At 40.8% G+C, this 14,558-nt stretch overlaps 1 long non-coding RNA gene across 2 annotated transcripts; it reads left to right on the top strand.

The window, feature by feature from the left end:
- Positions 1–312: 312 nt before the first annotated feature.
- On the top strand, positions 313–13,268 carry LOC132398426 (uncharacterized). Of its 2 annotated transcripts, XR_009513655.1 has the most exons (3): positions 313–451; positions 6,806–6,961; positions 7,699–13,268. It is a non-coding gene; the product is annotated as an uncharacterized LOC132398426 (long non-coding RNA). The 2 variants fall into 2 exon arrangements; XR_009513654.1 differs by having other exon boundaries at positions 6,806–13,268.
- The last annotated feature ends 1,290 nt before the right edge of the window (positions 13,269–14,558 follow it).

Here is a 14,558-nt window from a genome sequence, read left to right as displayed (position 1 = left end):
CTCAGTGAGATTCAAGTGGAAGAATTGAATTCAGTGTGAACTGGTGGAAATGGTCTTCTCTTCTGACAGTGTCCCAGTCTGTGTGTTTTCTATTTGTTCTTGCTCTCCTGTTATGATCCAAGGGAAATGCCCATTAGTACAAACATCTCTCCAGCCAAATGGTTTGAGCAGAAACATCAGATCTAGCAACATATCCTCTGGTGTTTACACATTGTGTGCTATTAACCTTGAGAACTGCAATACTCTAGAAAGCACCAGATGGTTGCGGTTGGCAAATTCTTTAAATAGCACTGCTTAAGATTCCTTCCTTTGGCCGACTGGGTACACATTTGCGCGAACACGTCAGTTGGAGTGTTGAGCTCCAGAAAGATAATGTCAGCTTCAACTCTGCTCCTGCATTTGGTATCTTCAGCTGTGCATTCATTGTGGCCAAGGAAGAACTTAGGAAAGGGTAAGCACTTTACCGGTTACATAGTTGTATTGATAAATTAGAGGCAATTAGCTTGGCTATAAATTAGAGGGTCAGAACTATGTTTTTGCTGGGTCATGAGATCTTCACACAGTTACTGTTAGGCAGGAAGTACAGAAGCCTGAAATCCCAAGTCACCAGGTTGAAGAATAATTACTTTTTTTCAACCATTTGGATTTTGAACCAACCAGCATAACCCAAATCATTAACTCAGTATAGTAATACTCCGAAAATATAATCACCACTGTAATACCCAATTGTGATCATTTTTTTTAAGAGATTGTGAAATTGATTTTAAGTTTATTGGACAAACATCCTAATCTCGCTTTGACTGGATTGACAGAATGACAGAAGCAAATATGAAGGGCTAACAAGAGCAGAATCTCTGTGAGGGAGCAGGCAGAAAGGGATCTTTGCTGGGAAATGAGTCCAGGTCACTGCCCCTCTCATTGGACTACATGTAAAATGAATAAATTAGTCATAATGTTTGTCAAATTTTATTTTGTTCATGTCAAGCATCTTACTTTGCATGGCAGCAGGATTCACAGTAAGGCCAAATGAAGAATAAATATTGTTTTGTTTCTTTTGACTTTTGATCCCAGGTCCAGCATTTAACTGTCTGGAAAATACCCAATAATTTTTTTATTATGCAGATCAACTGAAAATATATTTTTAATACTCACCTTTTAAATTTATGGAGGGAGTGTAGATATTTGCAGATGAAGGGTCTTGACCCATAATATCAAGTGTCCATTTCCCTTCTTAGATGCCACCATTACTCATTAAGTTCCTCTGATCTTTTTTCTAGATTCCACCTTCTGCAGCCTCTTGTGTTTGAACATAGAACATAGGAATCTACAGCACATTACAGGTCCTTCAACCCACAACGTTGTTCTGACCATGCAACCTATTCTAGAAACTGCCTAGAGTTTCCCTACCACATAGCCCTCTATGTTTCTAAGCTCCATGTACCTATCTAAGAGGCTCTTAAAAGATCCTATTGTATCCACTTCCACTGCCGCCGCTGTCAGTGCATCCCACGCACCCACTACTATGTGTGTGAAAAACTTACCCCTGTCATCCCCTTGGTACCTATTTCCAAGCACCTTAAAAATATGCCCCCTTGTGTTAGCCATTTCAGCCCTGGGAAAAAGTCTCTGGCTATACACACGGGCAAACAGCTCATCATCTTATATTCCTCTGTCAGGTCACCTCTCATCCTCCATCACTTCAAGGAGAAAAGGCTAAGTTCACTCAACCTATTCTCATAAGTTACACCCTCCAATCCAGGCAACATCCTCTGCACTCTCTCTATAGTATCTGTAGTTTGCCTTCATATTTACCTGTCGTTAGGCTGTGAACCTGGTTCAGCCTCTCACACTCTGTCTTTTTGATCAGTGCAATATAACGGAGGCTAAAGAGATTTGGAATGACCTTGTCAACCTTTGCCAACTTTTATTGGTGCATCATAGAACACATCCTATATTGGCATGGCAACTGCCCTGCAAGTGACCACAATAAACTGCAGAGAGTTGTGGACGTAGGTCAGCATGCCTGAGAATCCACTCTCCCCCTCTGTGGGCTCTGTCTATACTTCTTGCAGGAGAGGGTCAGCAACCGATGTTATTTCAGAGGACCTGTCCTGGGACCAGCACATAAGTGCAATTACAAAGAAAACACTGCAGCGCCTCTACCCCACGAGGAGTTTTTGAAGATTTGGCATGACATCTAAAACTTTGACAAACTTCTAAAGATGTGTAGTGGAGAATATATTGACTGATATGGAACACCAATGCCCTTGAATGGAAAATCCTACAAAAAGTAGAGGATGTGGCCCAGTCCATCACAAGTAAAGCCGTCCCCACCATTGAGCACATCTACATGAAACGTTATTGCAGGAAAACAGCATCAATCATTAAGGACCACCACCAACCAGGTCATGCTCTCTTCTTACTGCTGCCATCAAGAAAAAGGTACAGGAGCCTCAGGACCCACACCACCAAGTTCAGGAACAGTTATTACCCCTCAGCCATTAGACTCTTGAACTGGTGAGGATGACTTCATTCAACTTCATTTGCCCCATCACTGAACTGTTTCCACAATCTATGGACTCACTTTCAAGGACTCTTCATCTCACGTTCTTGAAATTTATTGCTTATTTACTATTATTATTTATTTATTTTTCTTTTGTGTTTGCTCTCTTTGATGTCTTTTACAATTTGGTTGTTGGTCTGCCTTGTTGGGTGTGGTATTTCATTGATTCAGAATCAGGTTTATTATCACTGGCATGTGACCTGAAATCTGTTGTTATGCCTGTGCCCCGCTCCTTTTTGAGAATTGCAAGATCGCTATTAAGTCAAGGCAGGAGACGCAGGAAATGAGAGAGAGACGTTTGGAATGTCCTGGCCCCCAGCGATACAAAGCCACAGAAAATGTCATTGTCTCTTGTAGACGGAATTGTGTATTGAGTACTGTGCTTTGTGGAAGCCCTCAGGCAATGTGGGCTGGTTGGGGGATGGCATCATTCCACCCTGAGTGACATCTGAGACCCCGTGAGTGGGGATAAAAGAGGGTCTGGGGAACAGCCCCTTTAGACGCACCAGGAGAAACGCTAGAACTCCTGTAACAGCGTAATAGCGAAAGCCGGTGGAAAAGCCCACGTACGTCCTTTTCCATTTGCCTCGGAATTGGTGGGTCTTGCCACGGAAGAATGGCTTTAGCTAACCCAAAGGAGAAATCAGCCCCCACCGACTCTCGAAGGATTGACATCATAAAAGGAATGGGCAAGTTTAAACTCTCTCTCTTGACTCCAACCAAAGGCTGCAGCCTGCAGCTTGAATGAACTAAAGTGACTTTTATATTTCCATCGGACAATACATTATCCCCTAGACAACGATAGAGCTATTTCTTATTGCTTATTATTATACCTGCGCTTTTAGATTTAGTATTGACGATGTATATTATCTGTATGTTTGCATTGATATTATTTTTGTGAATTTTCATCAATAAATACCGTTAAAAATAGTACCATCAGACTTCAACGGACCTCTCTATCTTTGCTGGTAAGTAACCCAGTTACGGAGTACGTAACACTGTTAACTCAGCAGCAGCAGTTCAATGCAATACATGATCTAGCAGAGAGAGAAAAATAATAATAATAAAAAATAAATAAACAAGTAAATCAATCACATACATTGAATAGAATTTTTAAAAAAGTACAAAAACTGGAATACTGTTTTTTTTAAAAAAGTGAGATAGTGTCCAAAGCTTCAATGTCCAATTAGGAATCGGATGGCAGAGGGGAAGAAGCTGTTCCTGAATCACTGAGTGTGTGCCTTCAGGCTTCTGCACCTCCCACCTGATGGTAACAGTGAGAAAAGTGCTGGAGGTCCTTGATAATGACCACTTCCTTAAATGACACTACTCCCTAAAGATGACCTGGGTTCTTTGTACACATCTTGTATGATAAGATGGACTCCACCTCACAATCTACCCTGTTACGATCTTGCACTTTAGTGTTTACCTGCTCTGCACTTCCTCTGCAATTATTGTACTTTATTCTGCTTTGTTCACTAGAATTCAGAAGAACGAGGCATGACCCATCAAAAGGTGAAAGGACTTGATAGAGTGGATGTGGGGAGGATGTTTCCTATGTGGGAGCGTCTAAGACCAGAGGACATAGAATAGAGGGATGTCCTTTCAGAACAGAGACGAGGAGGAATTTCTTTAGCCAGAGAGTAGTGAATCTGTGGAATTTATTGCCATGGGTAACTGTGGAGGCAAAATCTTTATGCATCTAAGGCAGAAATTTGATAGATTCTTGATTGATCGGGGCATTAAGGGATACGGGAGAAGGCAGAAATTTGGAGCTGAGAGGAAAAATGGATCAGCCATGATGAAATGGTGAAGCAGACTCAATGGGCCAAATTGCATAATTCTGCTCCTATACCTTATAGTGTATGGTTCTTGTTTTACCTTATTCTTCTTGCACTGTGTAGCAATTTGTTTTGAATGCACAGTATGCAAGACACTGTACCTTGTTATGTGACAATAATTACAATAATATTCGCAATCCCGGGGATATGAGCACTTCTCTCACTGTCGAGTACCGACCAACAGCATTTTACTTTTGCTCGAGACTTCATAGGTTAATCTTCTGCAATCTTACAAGTGCCCAGCAGCTTCAACTTAGCATATGATTAACACAAATTAACCGGGACATGAGAGCAACTTTGCTAGCTCAAGTACTGCAGCTGGATGGAGAGTGACAGTAATAAAGGAACCTTTTGGATCTTGGCATAAAGTGCTGAAAAATAATGAGGTGTAAAATACCAGCAATCACAGCGTGGTGTAATTTTGTTAATATACAATTAGCTGGTATGTTAATTAATTTGGAAGTTAAAATGTGATAATTACAGTATTAATATTGATATTTTAATGCAAATCCCTTTTAAAGTACTGCACTTCCACCAAGAGAGAAATTAAATTAGTTTCACCTACTAAAAATGATAATAAAACTGACATTGAGTTGTATAATGGATATTGCTGGGCAGTCCAGTGCAGTGGTTCCAAATTCCAGCCTTTCCATTTTCAAAGCACCATTGAATATGCCTGCACATTTTTCCCGTTAAGAAAAGAGGTCATAAGGAGCAAATAGAGGGCAAGTTTTTTTCTCATCACAAGAAAGAGATCTCAGACCCAAGAGCATGTTGGAAGATTGAGCTCTCACTTCATAGTGAAGCAATTAAAGAAGAAATTTCAGGGTAATGAACGTTAGTCATTTGAGCACCATCAGCCAGCAACAGATCAGGAGAAGAGAGGGAAATGCTCTGTTTGATCTCTTTTGCTCCCAAGTTTGGTCACAAAGCTATGGCCAGGGAGGACAGTCACACTAAGCTTAGTAGAATTTCCTATCACTCATTTTCCTAGATCTCAGGGCAACAGATGGCAAAGACCTGAAAATATAGACTACAAAGACTATATGATATAGGAATAGAATTAGGCCATTTGGCCCATCAAGTCTGTTCAGCCATTTTATCATACCATTTCCTTCTTAGCCCTGATCTCCTATCTTCTCCCCAAAACTGTGGCAACAATTTCCACAGATTTCTGGCAGAAGAAATTCCTCTTCATTTTATTCAAAAATGATGTTCCTCTATTCTGAGTCTGTACCTTGACTCTTCCACCATAGGAAACATCCTCTCCACATCCAGTCTATCAAGGCTTTTCAGCATTCAATAGGTTTTAATGAGGTCCCCCCTCATTCTTTAGGATTCCAGTGAGTACAGGCCCAGAGCCATAAATCAGTCCTTATATGGTAACCCTTTCATTCACAGAATCATTTTCATGAACCTCCTCTGACTCCCTCCAATGTCAATCTAACATTTCTGAGATAAGGGCCCAAAACTGTTCACAATACTCCAAGTGAGTCCTTACTAGTGCCTTATAAAGCAACATTACATCTTGGCTTTTATATCCTAGTCCTCTCAAAATGAATGCTAACATTGAATCATTTGCCTTCCTCACCACCGACTCAACCTGTAAATTAATCTTTAGGGAACCTTGCACAAGGACTTCCAAGTCACTTTGCACCTCAGAGTTTTAAATGTTTTCTCTGTTTAGTAAATAGTCTATGCTTTTATTTCTTCTAGCAGTGCATGACCTTGTGCTTCACGATACTGTATCCTATCTGCTACTTCTTTGCCTCCTCTCCAAATCTGCCCAAGTCCTTCTGCAGCCTCCCTACTTGCTCAACACTACTTGCTCCTACACCTATCATCATATTGTCTGCAAACTTGATCACAAAGTCATCAATTCTGTCATACAAATCATAGACATGTAACATAAAAAGAAGCAATCGCAACACAGACCCCTGTGGAACATCACTAGTCAATGGCAGCCAACCAGAAAAGGCTCCCTTTATTCCCACTCTTTTCCTCCTGCCAATCTGCCACTGCTTTATCCATGCTAATATCTTTCCTCTAATACCATGGGCTAGTAGGTAGTTAAGCAACCTCACATGTGGCACCTTGTCAAAGGCCTTCTGAAAATCCAAGTACACACCATCAAGTGATTCTCCTTTGTCCATCCTGCCTGTAATTTCTTCAAAGAATTCCAACAGATTTGCTCAGGCAAGACTTTCCCTTAAGGAAATCACGCTGACTTTGTCCTACTTTATTATGTGCCTCCAAGTGCCCAAAAATCAAATATATTTCAGAACTCATAGATACAAAATGATATTCAGCTTTGTGTGTGTGTTTTTTTAAGGAGGGGAATATGTAACTCATCCAAACATTGTGGTTTAATTCTTGTTAATTTGATGTTGCCCATCTTTAGATTTATTCCTGCTGCATCTGATGTAAGGAAGAGCAATTATGGTAGCACTCTGCTAGCTGGCTGGAGAGATCAAGGACATCCTCAGTAACTCACTGCTGCAATCAGAGGTTTCCACCTGCTTCAAAAGCGCATCAGTAATTCCAGAGGAAGAGCAAGGTGAGCTTCCTCAATAACTATCACTCTGTAGCCCTCACATCTAGGGTGATGAAGTGCTTTGGGAGGTTGGTGTGTAGAATCCAAACCCTGGCCTAAGCAAGGATCTAGGCCCACTACAATTTGCCTACCACCACAATAGCTCTACAACGGCTACATTCTCACTTGCTGTCTATTCAACACAATGGCACAGCCTGCACAACAGCAATACCTACACCACGCTGCTGTTTATTGATTACAGCTCAGTGTTCAACACCACCATCTCCTCAGTACTAATCAACAAGCTTCAAAACCTGGGCTTTTGCACTGTACTGTTGCTGCAAGGCAACACATTTCATGGTACTTATCAATTATAATAGAACTGATTTTGATATCTCCATGGCCTTTAGTCACTGTGATAATCTCCTGCCTCACTCTTTGGAGGGTTCCAGACCAACTGGATGTTTGCAGACCTGCTGAATGGTTCCAGGATTTTCTGCTTCATTTCAGATCTCCAGAATCGGCAACATTTCACTTTCAGTGCGGAACTCTTTTTATTTTACATTGCTTATTTTAAAGGTTGGTTATTTCTAATGGACATCAAAATAACTGCAAAAACTGGGAATCTGAAATAAAAGCAGGAAGTGCTGGAAACACCTGGCTGGTTAGGCAACATTTGCTGGAAGAGTAAGCTAATATTTCAGATCTGTAACCTTTCATAAGAAGGATACGAAATCTTAACTCTGCTTCCCTTTCCATAGGTTCTCGCTGGCTTGCTTTAGTGCTTCCAATATTTTCAGTGGATATTTCCAATGTCCGTTCTAACTCGACAGTCTAGTGCAGTACTGAGGGAGAGCTTCCTGGTCAGAAATGCCACCCCTCTCACCAAATGGCAAACCAAAAGGCCCTGTTTGTCTCGGGTAGGTGTGAAGAGTACCGTGGGAATATATTGAAGAATAGGGACATTGCCCCTTTGTCCAAGCACACACCTCACCTGGAATCCCATAAAAGCAAATTATTTGCTCATTATCTCATAGGTCTTGAAAAAGCTTATGTTGCATAACTTTGTTAGAGTACTTTGTACATTATAACAGTTATCACATCTCAAAGGTCTGTAGCTGGCTTTTGCAATGGGAGTATCCAGAGCTTGTGGAAGTCATAATATTAATCCATATAATTTTTCCCTTAGTAACACACACAAAATGCTGGAGGAACTCATCTCAGTCCAAAACGTCAACTGTACTTTTTTCAACGGGTGTTCCTTGGCCTGCTGAGTTCCACTAGCATTTTGTGTGTGTTGCTTGAACTTTCAGCATCTGCAGATTTTCTCGTTTGTAAATTTTTCCTTACATTATTCCTTGCACTTGGAAGGTCATACTGATGCATCCTCTGAGAGTCATCCCATTCCCTGATTTTCCTCCTTGCAACATCCTCTCTCTCAAATGCCCATCATCTTCAGATGCGACACTTGCAGAGGCCAGTTCATCTCCCAACCATTATTTCTTTGGAATGTGGGAGGAAGTAGGACAGCCGAGGGACGACCACATAGTCAGAGAGAGAATGCAAACTTGGTGCAGACTGGACTGGAGGTCGGCATTGAACATAGCCTGTGAGAACTGTAAGGCAGCTGATCTGTTTGCTGTACCAACCTCCTGCCTTGTCGTTTAATATTCCTCATGGGAACGCAGGTGCTACAGACATCGGCTCTACAACACCTGGCTAACCTGAAACCTCTCATGTTACTTCATAGTAAACTATAAACCTACTGATTTTCAAGTAATAAGTATTTATTGTTACAAATGGCTTAAGACACAGATTAGAACATGTTAGAACTACTTTCTGATACACAGTGTTGTACAGCTAATGAAAAATTTGATGTACGTTTTTATTCTCCTCATAAACAGTGATCTTGTATGGGGTGGCAAAAATCACAATTACCTTCTCTTTAATTTCCGTCCTGGTTGTGATTCAATTGGTAACAGGTTGTTGTGTTCGTATTTGATCCACAAACATCATAAACTTACTGACCTAGATTCAAGTTTTGTCAGATAATGCCACTGTGGGACAACAGATCAATCTTCCACCCAGAAAGTAGATCTCCGCTGTTTCATCAGAAGGATCTGCCACTCGGAGCTTTGGTGCATTTAGGGATCATCTTGACGTGACCAAAACCAAACAGAATTTCTGTCATTTTAACCTTTTAGTGGGATTGATTGGTCATTGTTTTGTGCTTCTGTGCATTTTCATTTAGTTTATAAGATGGACAGGACTTTATTTATTACACACTCATGATTGCTGATGGTAAACTGTTTCCTGAATTTGAAGTCATCCGTCAGATGAAGGTTTATCCGCAGAGCTGCTTAGTTGTAAGTTCCAGGATTTGCACCTTCTCCCCGCCCCCCCCCGTAATAAAAACACACTTTCCATGCCAGCAAGGAGAATGATTGATTTGCAAGGAAATTTACTAGTTGTGGTGCTTCCATATTTCTTCTATGTGGTAGGGTTAGGCGGTTGACGTGTATACATGGAGGTTTGTCAAGGTGTCTATCTCATGTAAATCTTGTTCAAGCTACGTATAGGATTACTCTGTTACTTTCCTGATGTGTGTCTTGGAGATGGAGGGTCAGGAGGAATTGCTGCAACAGGATAACTATCTATAATGTGGAGATCTAGCAATAGAAATTACCACCAATATGAAATTGATATTATGCAAGCTTTATCAACGTACCAGGGCTTGGTCAGGTCCTAACTTGATTGAGTACTGTTGGATACATATGTCAAGGATTCATGCCCAACAGCACATCTTATTTTTAATTTAATTTACTCATTTAATCTTCAGTTTATGTTGAATTTTAAAGGGAAAATTGCACAGGAATTGTTTGTATCCTGAGAATTCCAAGGCATCCTTTGAAGACTTTGCTGGGTCTTTGTCATTGTACCATTAATTTCTCTCCATAATTTCTTATGATATTCCAGTGTCTCCTCCCACATGAAAAATGGTGTTAGAATAGTCTAGGAAAGTAATTATAGAACATTTTGTATGTGATGCACGTTGCAGTTGGAGTGGCCAAGGACACATGCTCTTGTAACCTCTGTACTGGTATGGCTGTTCCAGCCAAGTCTCTGACCAACGGTGTTCTCAGGATATATGATGGATGCAGCAGGATTGATGCCACCAAAGGTTAGCGGTAGATGGTTAGAAACTCTCATAGGTAACAATGAAGAAACTGAAGATGGTTTGGATGGTTTGTACTGACCAATATAAATTAATTTCATTCATTCATTCATTCATCTGGTAAGTAGCAAGACATCAACAAAGAAAAGAAAAATCCCTGGTTTGATCATTGTGGTTTGAGGTATTTCTGCTGATGGAGAGATTCCGCATACACCTAGCATATAAAATCTGAAGGAACATCTTGATTTTGGCTGACAGATTTGCAAACATCACTAAATAATCAAATGACACCATTTAGTAGCTCAAGCAGATGCATCAGTTCAATGTGAGCGTTAACAGTTCAGAGGAAAGAGATTTCCTGATTTGAGCCTTTTCTATTTAAAGTTACTAAAATTATTTGGAAATAACAAATTACATTTGCAATCTTGTGTCTTCACCATAGCTTTCAGCACATGTGTTGGTGTGTGCATGTGCAGGGGCTCCTGTCTTCTATCAGTGAAGCACCATTCTTTCACTTGGCTTGCAATTTACCACATTACTTGCATGCTTCACGTCTCGTATATTTCTTTCTGTTTGTGCCTTTTTGAACCAATCTTCACCCTGTTTTATATTAAAGGTATTTCTACTCTATTAACAAATTAAATAATTTTTAACATCACAGTTCCTCCATACTTTCAGGAGCACCTCTTTGCACTTCAGAGAAGCCTTGTTTAATTTATCATTCTTATTGATTATTTATTGAAATTTTATTCATCTGGGAGTGCTGATTAGACACAGGCATCAGAACATATGGGTGAATCTCTCTATCATCATTCAAAAGGAACATTGCAGAAGGAATTATGCAATTAGGTATTCATCTGAGATGCAAACACTTCATTTGTGTAGATGTAATTACTGATAAGTAAAGCACACATGAATTTAAGGAACTGTACGACAAGATGGAAATGATTATGATCATGTTCTACTCCAGAATAAATTGATTTTCTTCTATGCACTGTTAAAGAAGAAACAGAACCTAGATTTCCAGGGCCAAGGCAGAATTCTGAACAAGTCACTGGTCTCTGTCTCACAGGCCAATGTCGCAACGTCCTTCAACAGGGTGACTCCCTGCAAGGCATAAGGCCAGATGGTGTACGTGACAAGGTACCGAAATACTGTGCTAGCAAACTGGCTGTAGTGTTCAGGGACGTGTTTAACTTTCCACTTGCTTCAAAAGGGCACCAATTGCACCAGTGTCCCAGAATAGCAAGGTGAGCAACCTCAAAGACATGTCACCCAGTTGCACTCACATTTAGTGTGTTGGGAGGCTAGTCATGGCTAGAACTAACTCCTGTCTAGACCTGCTGCAATTTCCCTACCTCCACAACATGTCTACAGTGGATTCAATCTCACTGGCTCACCACACACAGCTTTGTAGCACCTGTACTACAGCAGTAACTACATCACACCGCTGTTTATTGATGCAGCGTGACATTCAGCACCATCATCCCCTCAGGACTAATCAATATGATTCAAAACCTAGGCCTCTGTATCTGCAAATACATCCTCAGGAGACCACAGACAACATGGATCAGAAATAACATCTCCTTGTTGATATCTAATGCAGCTACACCTCAAGAATGCATTCCTAGCCCACTGCTCTACTCTCTTTACACTCATGATTGTGTGGCTTGGCACAGCTCAAGTGCCATCAGTGAATTTGCAGATAACACCACTGTTATTAGCAGAATCTCAGATGACAATGAGGCGATGCACAGGAGTGTGAAAGAGAAGGTGGTTGAGTGGTGTCACAACAACAACCTCACATTCAATGTCAGGTAGACCAAGGAAACAATAATGGACTTCAGGAAAGGGAAGTTGGGAGAACACGTAACAGTCCTTGTGGGTTCAGTGGTGGAAAGATTGAGCAGTTTCCAGTTCCTGGAGATCAACATCTGAGATGATCTATCCTAGGCCCAACACATTGATGCAGTCATGAAGAAGGCACACCAGTGACTATACTTAATTAAGATTTTGAGGAGATTTGGTGTGTCACCAAGATACCTGTAAATTTCAGTAGATGTACGGTGCTGCTGGTGAATCTCAGTGACTTCTGGCTTGTGGCTAATGAAACAAGGAAAGCAACTAAGTACTTTGTTAATCGTTCATTTTCAAGTAAACGATCATTGCAAGCAATAGTCTGTAGCCTCTCTTTGGACTTGGAGGCAATTTGATGTGACAGAACCGAGGTGAGGCAGCAGGCCTGTTGCGAGAGCAAAAAAATCTGAGGTTTGAACGATTTAAGTGCCAGGCCTAATCAGAAGGGTCGGATGCAGGCCAAATTGAGGTAAAGGGGTCCAGTCCTAAGAGCCGTTCAAACCAAATAAACCCAATGTTGGACGATGATTTAAGTCCCATGCCGAATTGGAAAGGTCGGGTACAGGCCAAATCGAGGTGGCAGGGTTCCGGCCACGGAGTGTACTGCAGCCATTGAACCCAATGCTTGGACGCCGGGTTAGGGTGTCGGAGCCCAAGGTGAGAGATGACTGGTTCAGCTTGCTGCTTGGCTCTGTGCTGAATGAAAAGTTCAGAATGTTATCAGCTTGTGTTTATTTTTTGCATGATTTGTTTTTTTCTCTCTCTGCACATTGGGTGTTTGACAGTCTTTTAAAAATAAATTAATTTGGGTTCCTTTGTTTCATGGCTGCTGGTCAGGAGACATTTCAAGATTGTATAATGTATGCATACTTCGATATAAGTGCACTTTGAACTCTGAGCTTTGAGAGCATTCTGGCTGGTTGCATCACTGCCTGGTATGGAAGTTCCATGATACCGCATCGAAAGAGACTCCAGGGGATCGATCACTCAGCCAGCTCCATCATGGACATCTTCAGAAGGCGACGCCTCTCATAAAGGCCCTTTTCTTATTACTACCATTGGGAAGGAGGTACAGGAGCCTGAAGACCCACACTCGATATTTGAAGAGCATCTTCTTTCCTCCTCCATCAGATTTATGAAGTCCATGAACAGTGCATTGTTATTTCCTCTAATGCATTATTTATTTTTTTATGTAATTTACAGTGATTCATAATCATTTTAATGTCATGACTGTACTGCTGCAAAACAACAAACTTCATAATGTATGTTAGTGATAATAAACCTGATGCTGATTCTGAAGTGTTCTGAGGGAATTTTCCTTATGTGGAAGCAGTTCATGTTTTTACAGCAATGAAATTTCTGAAATTATATTTGACATCTCTGTCAATACATGATGAGATCATTCGATGTTAAACTAGCGTTTGGGGAAAATAATATCAATTTAATTGTTAGACAGGTGAACCTCAAATCAGGAAAAGCATGGGCTTTATTGCAATCCCCTTGGTTGCTGCTTCTTTCTTTCATCACACTATATTGTTTGAAAGTTAAAAGATAGGCAGCAGGATTCAGTAAATCGGATTTTCTTGTTCTGAAGCTTTGAATCAGGACAAATTAAACCATCACCATGTGAATTTCTTTTTCCTTTAAACTGCATACATTTTAAACCACAGCAAGAAATTGTCAAGTGCTGACATGAAATGCCAACCAGATTGAACAGAGTGAATTTACTGAATTGGAAGGAAACCTTCATATTACCAGCAAGTGACAGGACGCATGAATCCTGTTCAATCTTCTCTCATGTTTGGCTTCCAATCTGTCAACTGAATGACTTCGTACAGCGGTTGGGAGAGCTGAAAGCAGTTTATCTATTTGTACGCTTTTCACTGTGGGCCGGCTGAAAGACATTCTGAATACTTTATGTGGTAAGAGAGCCAATAAACTGCTCAGAGAAGGGAGTGGCAGTTCTGCTTGTATATTGGTGGTGCACAGGTTGTGGAGGACAGACGGGAAAGAAAAAAAGTAGAGTGATATGGCATGGAAATAGATCTTTTGGACCTCTGAGTGCATACTGACCATGAATAGAGTCTCACTTTGTCCATGCCTATATATGCTGAGCCATATCCCCTTCTCCTGACCAACTACACGCTTAAGTATCTTTTAAACTTTTCAACTTTTGAGTAATGGAGGAAAAGGCAGCAAGTCACACAGTCAGAAGGCAAATGTGAAAGCTCCCCCCACCCACTCATGCTCAATGGCTCAGAGACATTATGTCCTGCTTAGACCTTGAAAAGATTCATTATTCACTTCTTAATTCGGGCATAAAGTTCCAAAAGGTGTGGGGACCCTTTCTTGAATACTTTCATAATTCCTGTTTAGATTAAGGGTGTATCCTCCCTTTTATTTGCATTTAAATCCCTTACTTCCAGCTTCTTACAGTTACGATGTATGTTTTTTTATGTGTAAATATAGTTTAGGTAGTGGGCAATGTACCTTTTTATAAATACAGCTCTGTGGTCATAAAAGTTCTGATCAACTTTTTTGTATATCGTAAGGTTGACTTGGAGTTGGGTAGTGGGAGGGTGGGGTGGT

Source organism: Hypanus sabinus, chromosome 8, assembly GCF_030144855.1.
Source record: "Hypanus sabinus isolate sHypSab1 chromosome 8, sHypSab1.hap1, whole genome shotgun sequence".
Taxonomy (NCBI): Eukaryota; Metazoa; Chordata; class Chondrichthyes; order Myliobatiformes; family Dasyatidae; genus Hypanus; species Hypanus sabinus.
Note: the sequence above shows the minus strand (reverse complement) of the source record. Positions and strands in the feature narration are given on the sequence as shown.